Source organism: Corylus avellana, chromosome 9 (genome assembly GCF_965113065.1).
Source record: "Corylus avellana chromosome 9, dhCorAvel1.hap1.2, whole genome shotgun sequence".
NCBI lineage: Eukaryota > Viridiplantae > Streptophyta > Magnoliopsida > Fagales > Betulaceae > Corylus > Corylus avellana.
In genome coordinates, this window is record NC_142498.1 from 19,252,147 (window position 1) to 19,265,257 (window position 13,111).

Below are 13,111 nucleotides of genomic sequence, written 5' to 3' on the forward strand. Positions count from 1 at the left end.
GAACATGTAGTTTATTCGGGCTTGGCCCAACTGTAACATCAGTGATCATGTCATCTTTTTAAGCATATGATCCAAATGAAAAGAAAGGTAAATATTCTTTTTCTTTTTATTGAAAGCTAGGAGCTCATTACTAAAACTGAGCAAGAAATAAGCTTCATTCGGCTCCTCATTTTAAGAAAGAAAAATGTAAACAATGCACAAGTAAAATTAATTTTTTTAAAAAAAGAAACTTACCCCCTTTTTACTCGTGTGCATTGATAATGCCAGGTGCTCCTGCTCTATATCCTCCTCTGAATTTGCAACGCCGCCCATATGGCACTCCACTCCAATAATTCAACCCTTTCCACCACCGTCTCCAAAGTTCCAAACAAATTAAAGGAAATCCAAAGTGCCAACAAAACCTGAATTGGGTTAACAAGAGCAGATGTTTGCAATTGGTTTAGAAATCTATTATGACAATTGAGCAATTTCAAAGCGAAAGAAGAGGGTGGGGATTGTTTTAGAGGATGGGTAGTTATACAGAGACTGAGCGGCGGTGAGAAAGAACAGAGAGATGGAGAGGCGATGGGAGTCTATCTGCATAGTTTAAAGTTGGCGAAAAAAATCTAAACGCACATCACAGTACGGTTAAAGGTCAAAACAGCACGTTTCATGGTTTAAAGTCGGTGCGTTAAAAATCAAAACTTGAGCAAAGATCCAAGAAGCAAAAGTACAAAAATTAAAAATTAAAACCGTTGAGATACTTCAGAAACAACAAGCTAACAATTATTTCATTCAAAGAGAATAATTATTTATTAGAAAAAAGAAAAAGAAAAAGAGAAGAATTATTTTATTCAAAGAAAGCACATCCAATATTAACAAACATTAGTTCATAGTTGACAAATTTCCATAATATAATAGTAATTCACAATACCAAAGAAAAAAAGAAGCAGCAAAAAGCATTTTAGACAAAGACTGATGATATATTTATATTACGTTGTCGTTCAAACATCATATTCATAACAAATATCAAATAATAATGATTTTTATCAATTTGAATCGTGATTCATGAATCATGAACTGTGATTTGTTAAGTCGTCGTTGCAGTCTAATTGGCTTACGGTTATGTTTAATTGGCAAAGGTTTTCTTTTTTTTTTTTCTTTTTTTTTTGTAAGTTGTAGAGTTTTATGGCGTTTAATGTAAACCGTACCCCAAGAATGTTTACCCAAGTATTCCTCGTGTTTATATTTCAAACGCCAGGAATTCTAGGGTTCCTTATATTTAATTTATAATTAAACGATGAAATTTTTGGTTTTATAAGTGATATAATTGTATAACTTTTTTTAATAACTAGCGTTTTATAAACAAACGACATTGATATATAGACTCCACATAAGTCAATATTCTATGGTTTCATTTTGTATCGTACAGATAGTATCTCGATAATGGCTAAAAATGCAGATGGTATTTCTGTTTAAAAATTGCTGAAAATCTACGGTCCCCCTAAAAAATTGACACGTGTCCATATACTTAATTTAAAAAAAATTTTAAAACTAAAATGATTAAAAACATTAAAAAATTAAATTAAATTAAAAAAAAAATTAAACTATAATTATTAGTTATATTACAAGTCCTTTCAGGGATTGATCTAGAGGGACCGAAAAGTTCTTTATTTTCATAAGCATGCAAAACGCTAGTGGAGCTCTCTAAGTCATGCATATTTATTATGAAATACCATAATTTACATAAGCTAACTACATCTAAATTAATTTACAAAAATAATTACATATCTTAGCATATTACAAAGTTAAGCCAAGTAGCACTAGGTGTGTATGATCCTTATTCTCCTCGGAGGCTGTTTTGTGATCAGACTCTAGTAATTTTCTGGATATTTGAACCGTGGAAACCTACTTTGGGATGACAATGACTTGAAAAATTGGATGATTTCAGAAAGTATATGTACATGTATTCGCAGTGGACACTGTAGCTATCCTTATGATTTAGACCCTATCAAGTTCTCCAGGTTTAACTGTACATGCTTGCAATCTGCACCGTTGAGGCTGACAACATCTGAGAAATCATCTTCATGGTTGGCCTACGCTGTGGATTTGCACGTAAACAAGCAGTTGCGCAAGTTACAATCTTTTTCAGCTCGTCCTCATCTTGAATTGTGGGAGTTGAAAGGCGTTGATCCAATATGTCCTCCATTTGTATGTAATTACCAGAGGGAGACAAAGTTGCAGTAGAGATGAAATCGCCAAGATGATTTCCTTTGATTACTTCAAGTGCCAAAACTCCAAAGCTATACACGTCACATTTCTCCGTCGCCTTCATTGTGTAAGCAAGCTCTGCCAAAAAAATATTTTAATGTTTTTATAATATAATATGGTTTATTAATTAATCGACAGAAGTATATATAAACTAATTTGTACAATTAATTACCTGGTGCTACATATCCAAATGTGCCTGCAATGAAAGTCCAATTGGATGAGTCTGGCTTCAAAAGCTTAGCAGTGCCGAAGTCGGAAACATGCGCTACATAATCAGAATCCAGCAGAATATTCTTGCTTGATATGTCTCTGTGAACAATGGGCGGTGAGCAATCATGATGCATGTATGACAAGGCATGCGCCACATCTTTTACAACATTCACCCTTCTACACCAATTCAACTCTTTAGCTTCTGTTTCTTTGCTTAGGGTTTCGGCCAAGCTGCCCTTCTCGAGGTACTCGTAAATCAAAAACGAGTGCCGTGCGTTTGAACAAAAACCATGTAGCTTCACAATGTTTCGGTGTCGTATTTGTGTTAATGCCTTTATCTCACTCAGAAACTCTTTCCGATCAGCCACATAATCACCATCACATAAGGCGTGGATTTTCTTTGCAGCTACGATATTTCCTGATGGCAGCTGTGCTTTATAGACGCTTCCATGTCCACCACTCCCAATGCAATACGTGGCAGCAAAATCCCTGGTGGCTGCTATGATTTCTTCGTACAAAATTTTCCCATCCAGGGTTAATATCGGATACAAATTCTCGTCTGGTTTTTTCGGCGAGCTTCTCTGTTTTCTTAACATAATTCCCGTAAGTGCAAATAAGAGTACTAGTACTCCCAAAATAGGAAATATGATTATGAACACGATCTTGTGGGCCCTTTGTGGGACATGTTTGTTGGGAGTGGATGGTTGACAAGGTTGTAATCCTTTCACTTGGCCACACAATCCTTTGTTCCCCTCCAATGCTTCCATCGGGGCATCTTGAAATGCTTTGTTGTTGGGAATTGGACCCCATAATTCATTGAATGCTATGTTGACAGACATCAAGCCATGCATGTCATCAAAAGCCCTCGGAAGAATGCCAGAAAAGTTGTTGTGGGAGATATTCATCGTCACCAAGCTTTTCAAGTTTGTGAACTCCGTTGGTATCTCTCCGGCAAGAGTGTTATGACTCAGATCAAGCACGCACAACTGAACCAAGTAAGCCACCTGAGTCGGAATTCCACGGCTGAACTCGTTGTGGCTCAAATTCATGTGGTACAGTTTTGAGAAGTTCCCTATACATCCTGGAACTAAGTTGCTCAATTTGTTTGCGGACAAGTCAAGATACTCAAGATTTGTCAAGGATCCAAGCTCTAAAGGTATACCACCTGAAAGTTGATTGTTTGTCAATATAAGCTTCCCCAAAGAAGTCAACCTTCCGAATTCCTTAGGAATCTCCCCATCTAAGTAATTTGAAGAAAGATCAAGAACTTGTAGTCGAGTTGCGTTTCCAATCTCAGGTGGTATGCTACCGGTGATATGATTCCCGGCGATTTCTAGATCTGTTAGCCATGAGCTCCTTCCCCAGTTTGGTGAAAGTTCCCCGTAAAATTTGTTGTTGCTGAGGTTTATGTAAACTAAGTCCGGATAAACCCCAAAAACTTCGGATATATTTCCAGTCAGGTTGTTCCCGTCTAGACGAATTCTATATAAAGTTGTGCAGTTTCTCAAGCTTTCAGGAATCGGGCCTGTGAGATTATTACCATTTGCGGTAAAGCTTTGAAGCAATCCACCTCGGCAAATATTTGATGGCAAATAACCAGTGAATTGGTTTCTTGCCACTCGAAATACTGTCAACTTCATGAGATTTTCTACCTCTAGAGGAATGGAACCAGAGAGTTGGTTGTCACGAATGTACAAAACCTCTAAGTTGCTCAAGTTACCAATTGAAGCTGGAAGAGGACCGTTGAGTTTATTTTCTCTCAAGTCGAGACTCACAAGAGACTTCACGTTTCCTATCTCTTCTGGAATGGGACCTGACAAGTTGTTCTGGAAGAGATGGAGAAGTGTAAGGTTTCCGAGGTCACATAATGATGTCGGGATAGAACCGACAAGATTGTTTGTTGCAATGCTTAGATTCTTCAAAGATTCGATATGTCCTATTTCTGTGGGGATGGAACCAGAAAGTTTGTTCTGAGACAAGTCCAACAGAGTTAACCTTCTTAAGTTTCCAAGAGTATAAGGGATGGGACCAGTTAAACTGCTGGCATAAATGCTAAGTTCAACCAAATTGGAAAGATTTCCAATTTCTGAAGGAATGGAACAGGATAGTGGATTGCCATAGAGGTACAAGTAAGCCAATTTGCTTAAATTGCCCAAAGAAGAAGGAATGGGACCGTTTAGGGAGTTGCTGTACAGAGCAAGCTCATCAAGAGACCTCAACTGACCTATTTCTGGAGGAATTGTGGCGTTCAACTGATTTTTAAACAAGCTCAAGACCTCAAGGTTTGTCAGCAGGCCAATTTCTGGTGGGATTTTCCCTGAGAACTGATTGATGGAGAGATCAAGATAGATAAGATTGGAGAGGTAACTGATTTGAGGTGGGATGGTTCCAAAGAGTGAGTTCGTACTGAGATCAACAAACTCGAGAGTAGGGAAAGACGAGAATGAAAATTCATGGAGTGAACCTTGTAGGTCTAAATATGTAAGATTTATACCGATGACTCTTTCAACAAGGTTGCAATAAATGCCAGACCAAGAACATGATGGGTTTGTGGTTGAATTGAGATTGGTAGAAGAATTGGCGGCATTTTTGGGAAGCAAAGTCCACGAAGATAGCTGAGACTGGGCTTCTTTTGGGAGGCTTGCTTTCCATGTGAGAAGAGCATCAGCTTCTTCATTAGAAGCAAGATTCGGTGATGCAACCAACAGAGCAAACAAAAAGAAGAGTATTATTAGAGAGCATACCTTCTTCCCAAAGGTTGATGATCCCATGCTTTTGTGTTGGTTCAGCGCTTCATTTAAGGCGCATATATACAACCCTTTTCTCTTTGTTTTCTTTCGTTGTTCACGTACAGAATCTAAATGCATGAGAAATTGTTTCATCTTTTCCATGATGATCATTACTGGTGAAGGTCGATGTCGGTTACTATATATCTTTTTTTTATGTCTAGGAGAAGAGTTGACCGTTTGCATATAATTTACAATTAATTTGGATAAGATGGCTTTTTGCGATTGGAAGTGACGATATATGCAGATGAAATTAGCGGCTAATTCGAGATCCACCTCATAAATGGGATGATTTCTTATATCAGGTGAGGATGAGAAAATGGGATCAAGGTCCATGCAATTTCCGAGGAATTTCAAGCAATTGCAATAATTTTTAAATACAATTAGGAGCTTTTAATGCCTTTTTTAGCTACTTTTATCCTCTTTGACCTTCTTTTGGATGCTGTGAGTTTGAGGCATTGTCCTAATTAACCAGATCAATGGTATGAAGTAGCATTACAATTTCCATGTATGAGCTACTATACATGATTGATGTTTAACAATTATTTTTAGTTAGGCTCTTAAACCCCTATTATTAAAAGGAAGATACATAACATATGTATCTTCCTTTTAATAATAGGGGTTTATTTTGGCCCTTCAACTCTCTCCCGAGCTCTTATTTGGAAGATTGCGGACTTGCCGACTCTCTTTGGAAAGTTTAGATAGTTCACATAAGTACTCATTTCTATGCTCACCACGTGACTTTTTGGGTTGCAGCTATAATTCACATTTTTGTGCCCACCCCATGGCTTTTTGGGTCGCAGCTATAATTCACACTGGCTGCATTAATCCCACCTATTTCCCATCTCACTCCTCCTCTCATTTGTAACGGCAAATACCTGTTCCATCCCTTTTTTGCTTGTTCTAGCTAGAGTAGCTTTTTGGCTTCTCTGTTTGTGGTTTCTTGTAATTTCAATAAAAAATGAAAAGAAGATACGGAGAAAAGTAAGCAGCTATAGCTTTATAATTGTTACATCTTCCTATTGGATAAATGAACTCTAATTAATAGAAGATATTCGAGTTACTCTCAATAGCTTACAGAGTTGCGTTGTTGGTCACGTAAGAAGAGAGGCGAAGCAGCTCATAGTTTAGTGAAATTAGCTCTTAGTAAGTCTTTGGAACAAGTCTGAATTGATGACAGTCCTCTGTGTCTCCAGAATATTGTACTTGCTGAGCAAGAACCTTCCGGTTAATTTTTTTTAAACAGACTCTTTTCAAAAAAAAAAAAAAAAAACTCTACTTAATTGAGATTTTATCATTTTAGAATACAACGTAATGAGATATAATGAATTAAAACTCTTAAAGGTGACAAATATTGAAATGATAAAATTTGAACTACTTAAATAGAAATAATAATCATTAAAATTTTAAGAATTTCACAGTGAAATTACTGTACAAAACACAAGTAATCATACTGTATCCCAAGCTGACTTGATGGCTGCTAAAGTACTATTAAGTTAGGAGGAATGATAGGGACCCAACTTTTTTGCCCAACAAAAGTCCAACTTTTGCCTTATTTATTTTTAAAAAATAAAATAAGATAAAAAATAGAAAAAATGTTTAAAGCAACCCTATCTATTTTTTGTCTTTCTTTTATTTGGTATTTTTAAAAAAAATGAAAAATGGTATTTTTTTTCATAATAATGTCATTTTTTTTAAGAAAATGTCATTATTATGAAGAAAAATACCATTTTTTATTTTTAAAAAAATACTAAATAAAAGAAAGGCAAAAAATAGATAGGGTTGCTTTAGACATTTTTTCCATTTTCCATTTTGTTTTTTTTAGAAAAAAAAAATGAAGGTAAAAGTTGGACTTTTGTTGGATAAAAAAGTTGGGCCTTTAACATTTCTCTTAAGTTAGTCACCTAAGATCCCCCAAAAAAATAAAAGTCCCCTGAAAATTAAATAAGGTTATCATAGTCTCATACCATGAAAATTAAGTAAAAGTCCCCTGAAAAAAACATTTTTTAATTAATGTTATATTCTTATATGGTAAAAGGATAACTAATTATCTTAATTATCTAATATAGGAGAGAGATCGATATCCTACTTTGACTCTGTTATATCAATTTATTTAGCTTATCATATTTGATTTATAAACACGCTAAAGGAACAGAATCATTTTATATGGTTTGAAGTCCAAATATTGTTCGATTTGTCAAATGAGGTTGCTCGGGAGAAATCTATCATACGTGTGCACTGATGTAACAAAGATGTAGAAAAAACCTCCACCTAATGATCCAACAGACAAGTCAAAGTATGGCATTTCTCTTTTGCTTCATGTTAATTTGGCAACATTAATACTCCAAACTGATCAGCTTTGTAGATAGGTTCAAATCAATTTTGAATATATATATGATTCAAACATCAATACTATTTTGGGGATCCTCGCGTTATACCTAGATAGTTTTCAGCCTCGTAACTAGGGGTGGGCAAAAACCCGCCCAACCCGCCCAACCCGCCCCGAACCGCCCCGCCCCGCCCGGGTTTCATGTGTTTTTTTTGCGGGTTCGGGTATAATTCTTTCAACCCATGCGGGGCGGGGCGGGTTGCGGGTTTTAAATATTTTTTCATGCGGGTACCCGCCCCGACCCGCTGCATAAGTATAAAAAGAAAAAAACCTTAACCCTACTCTATTAAGCGTCTCTCTCTTTTTTTTTTTTTTTTTTCTGCCGCCTCCCCCTTTTCTCTCCCTCTCAATCTCTCGTCTCCCTTGCTCTGTCTCGTCTTCCTTGCTCTCTCTCCGCCTCTCAAGCTTCTCTCTCTAGCCTATGTCGCCGCTTCACCTCCTTAGATCACCGTTGCTGCGCCGCTCCCACCTCCACAAACCACGATCTTGTAGATCTAAGTTTTTTTTTTTCTCTCTCTCCACGATCTTGTAGATCCACGATCTTTGGTTTTCTTTTTCGTTCTTTGGTTTTCTGCAAGGTTGTGTGTGTTTGTTTGTTTCTTGGCGTTCTGAGAGGATCAGACGAAAATGGAGGAGAAGAAAGAGGATCTGGAGAAGAACCCGCACAACCCGCAATACCCGCCCCGTCCCGCAATACCCGAACCCGCACGGGTGTTGCTGTTTGTGCTCGGGTGGCGGGTTGAAATTTTGAAACCCGCAGGGTGCGGGGCGGGTTGGGAAAAAGGCCGATACCCGCCCCGCCCCGACCCGTGCCCACCCCTACTCGTAACAAGCATATAGTTATGTAGCAGCTGTCTAATGAACTAAAATCTCTAGATTTTATAGCCATTTAATTGTGTGGACCCACACCTGGTAATTTATTTTTGTATCAGTTGCCCCCATTCTCATGTCCGACTTGTCTACCTATTTGGTCGGACATTGAGAATCTTGCTTTTAAACATAGGCGATGCCATTCTAGAGTAATGCTACAAATTTCTCTTGTGTCACTTTTGTATCTCTCTAAGGATGACGTGGCTCTTAAAATCACCATTGAGCTTGTAATTGATTACTATTGAATTTTGATCAAATGGTGATTTTAAAAGTCATCTTATTTTTTGAGGGACAAAATACAGACTTATAGAATTACGAGTAATTCTACCCCATCTAAGGATAGTTTTCTTTCACATTTTCTATGCCATCAGTAAAACTTTTCTAAATATTGAGTGTTTTCTGATCAGGTATTCTTTGAGATTCATAGATGACTCTCAAAACGATCATTGAATTTGTGCCGAAGATGAATCACAATAAATTATTTTCATCTTTTTGAAGTAAATTGAGTAGGTTTGTGATCACTTCATCATCGCTCTCTCTCTCTCTCTCCTTTCTCTTGGGGTTGAGTCGTCTTGTAACCCAGTTGGCACTTTAGTTCATCCCTTCCTCCCCTTTTTTCTATGGGTTGGGTCGTCTTGCAACCGGTTTGTCACTTTCTTACCTTTTTTTTCTAGGGGTCGGGTTGTCTTGCAGCCCGTTTGTTGCTCTCTTCCCCTTTCTATATGGGCCGGGTCGACATTTTCCACTTTTTGTATACAGATTGTGTAAATGGACAAATCAAGTGGGAAAATATAAATCATTTCCAATTATTCAAGTTATTGTCATCCCAAAGTGTGTTTTTATGCTTCAAATATCCAAAAATAAAAAATTAAAAATAATTACTAGACTTGGATCACAAAACTTGCGTCCATTAATTGTCCAACTTTATTTTTAAGAAAAATATTGTTGGTTTTAGGCTGAACTGAAGGAGTAATTCTAAATAGTCTACTTGTATCCTATTTATATCCTACTAAGAATGATGTGACTATTAAAATCACAAATAGGCTTTCTAGAATTACTCGAACAGAATTGGTACGTGGTGTTGGAATGCGACTTTCAGCTTGGACCTGCCACGTAATCCATCAAGAAGTGTCATGCAAACCCTATTTGCTCTGGGCCTCATTCTGGGAACTTGTAGCTTATTTGGGCCTGGCCCAACTTTAAGATGAGTGATCATGTCATCTTTTTTTTAAGCATGTGGCCAAATGAAATAAAAAGCAAATACTCTTTACGGAGATCATGATTTTTCTTTTACTGAGAGCCAGGAGCTTAATTAAGGCTATGAACACTTGCTAGACGTACAAATTACTCGATCTGTAAAACTTTCAAGAATGGATTTTAATATTTCTTGATTTTGAATGCTATCAATATATTTTACTTGCCATAATTAATGATATAACTTTCCTTCGTCCCAAATGAGGACCGTATAGTACTAATAAACAGATCTTGTTTCCCTTTTTTTATTTTTTGGAAAAATTTCACTTTAGACCCCTGAATTACCATGCATTTTGAGAAGATTTTCCAAATTTCAAAAACTCTCAATTTAGCCTCATAAACTTTCAATTTGATTCAATTGAAACCTCTCAGTTAGATTCAGCCGTTAACCCCTAACGGAAACGACTAAAAAGACCAAATTACTCTTTGATATTCATTTTTTTAATTTTTAATTTGAATTCAAGGGTAAATTTGAAATTTTATAAAAAAACCAGAGATATAAATATCATTTGATCACTTTTAACGTTTCAAATCTGACGGATGAGGGTATATTGCATCATATTAAAAGTTCAAACGGTGAAATTGAGAGTTTTTAAAATTTAAGAAGAAATTTTCTCAAAATACATGGTAGTTCAAGGGTCTTTAGTGAATTTTTTTTTTTTTTTGGGGGGGGTGTGTTTCAGAATAATCAGTCTCTTAAAATGGTCATGTTCTTGAGAAAGAAATTTGTAACCAAATTGTATTGTAGTATATAAGAGGGCCGGCGGCTGAAGCATTTCTTCTCCGATAGAAAGAGAAAATTTGCAAATCAATCGGGTACTACTGTTGTCCTCGATCGTTACCTTTTATTCACTGCATTATCCTTTAATATATGGTCCATAGGCTTCTGGGTCAAAAAGAAACTTTCTTACTTTAAGAACTTTTTCTCTCTCAAATACATATGATTTTCGTGGGCAACTTACTAAAACTTAGAAACGAAGAAAGAGAAGAGAAAAAAGAAAAGAAAAAGACAATAGCATGATGTGAAGTTGGCAAGCAAACGGATAGAATTGTTGACTAACAACAGGATGCATGGCAAGCAACAAGTGATGTGATTATAGGCATTGCATTAATCAAGGCTATATATATAATATATAAGAGGATTAATGACGTATCAAGTAGGAATATTGTAGAGACATAATATTAGGGTTTCAAAAAAAAAAAACTATTGGTCGGTTATGCAATATTCGTGGGTGAAGACTGAAGAAGGGAGACTCTCCTTTTGTCTTGTGTCTTTTTGTGGTTCTCCTTTTACTTTCTTTTGATCGCGGAATGACAACTTTGATGATTTGATGGGGGCTACAGATCCCATTACCTAATCCATTCCTTGCACCAGGATCCAAAATGATCCATCCATTTAGACATTTGAGGTCGATAGTCCATGCACTTTATATTTTCATGCATCTTCTTTATTCATCAATCATTATCCCTACAAAACACGTAAGTTAATGGATGATTACTACTTGCTTCATGCTCCCACTTTTGCTGCTTGACGACTTGTGAAAGAAACTCATCAAATCATCAAGTTCCAAGTTCCAAGTTCCTACGTACCAAACTTTGAATTCTCAAGAGTAACATTTTGTGCTTAAATGCGACTTGTCTTTTTCTTGATGACATTCAAATAAATGCAAATTAATTTCTAGCAATCCCTGCTATATATATATTCTAATTAAGTTGCAGAAACCATTTTTCGTACCAAACTATATATTAAGTGTTATATATATATCTAAGCTATAAGGTTAATTTTAGGAAGTCAAGAATCTTCAATGTTAAGTTTCCCAAAACGATTAAGAATCTTCTATTTATTATTTCTTGTTTACGAAAAAAAAACTATTGCGTTTGAAGAGTATTCTTATGCTATATAAACAAATACCAATGACAAAATCGACTGTGGAAAATAGTTGTATATATATACGTCATGCCAGTGTGTTGTATATATATATATATCATTAATTTGCAGTAGAATATAAATCAACATTTTATGTTCCATATATATATATATATATAAGACCTTATATTGCTGATGATCACGACGATCATCTATATATACAGTGAGCAGTTGGCGTTGAGTCACGATCTAGAGGACTCATTTACACTAAGAGTTGAGCAACATATAATTGGTTCTCTTATAATTAATATATTATCATTTAATGATTCTTATAATTAAACATTTTCTAAGAAACCAACTTTGTACCATTTTGTATATATATATATATATATATATATATATACAAAATGGTACAAAGTATCCAAAAATTAACTGAAGTCTATTGATCATCATAAGAATTAATATAAAGTCCTCAAGGAGTAGCTCAATCGGCAGTGGACCACGCCTAATGAAGCGGAGGTCACTAGTTCGAATCCCCCCTCCCCCTTCCCTTGTGTGGACATGTCACAAAAAAAAAAAAAAAAAAAAAAAAAAAGAATTAATATAAAGCTACTTATCGTTAAACATATAATGAATTATATTCATAAATTTAACAATTATATTCCAAATCTGAATCAATAGGGATACTTCTTTTCAATGAATACTATTGATTACCCCTTAATGATCGATTATTGAAATCCTTGCTGATTTTTCATCTCTAAAAGAACCTTTTTTTTTTTTTCACTGTACTTTATTTGCTTCTTTCCTGGCTAGCTCGTGTCACGCCTTCCTTTCCTATGATTAGATCATCTTAAAATCACCTATTGTTTGAATTATTTAATTGAAAAGTGTGAAGACATACGTAGTTGGTATTTGATCATCATTGCTTTCTTACGCGCGATGACAAAATATTTTACCACTGAGTTTCAACTACAAGAAGATAATTAAACTGTAGTTAACAAAATGGTTGATCGAACAGTCCATTATTCTTATTTTATTTTTTATATATAATGAATTTTCTATAACTAGGCATTTTTGGAAATACCGATGAAGACAATTTTTCTTTTCTTTTTACTTCTCATTCCATTTTAATTTTTGGTCGGATGGAGATACCGATGCCGTATGTCATTAACACCATCTATTATAATCTACATGGCCCAATTTCACATAAATTAATGATGAAGAAACATAATTAATCAGGCTTACACATTGTTTTTAAAATAACAGCATATATGTTGTAATTTAATCAACGGTCAAGATTCATTGACTTATTTTTAAAAAACTTTTAATAAAAAAGAAAAGATAAAGAAAATTTTTGATAAATTTAATTTCAACCATTGATTAAAGTAGATACTGTTATTTTAATAATATCATATAATCCAAACAGAACAAGCATATACTCCACTGATTGACCAAAACATATATATTTACATTGGTGCATGGCTG

At 35.4% G+C, this 13,111-nt stretch overlaps 1 pseudogene; it reads right to left on the reverse strand.

The window, feature by feature from the left end:
• Positions 1 to 1,980: 1,980 nt before the first annotated feature.
• Positions 1,981 to 5,231, reverse strand: LOC132191032 (uncharacterized; annotated as a pseudogene).
• Between the last annotated feature and the right edge of the window lie 7,880 nt (positions 5,232 to 13,111).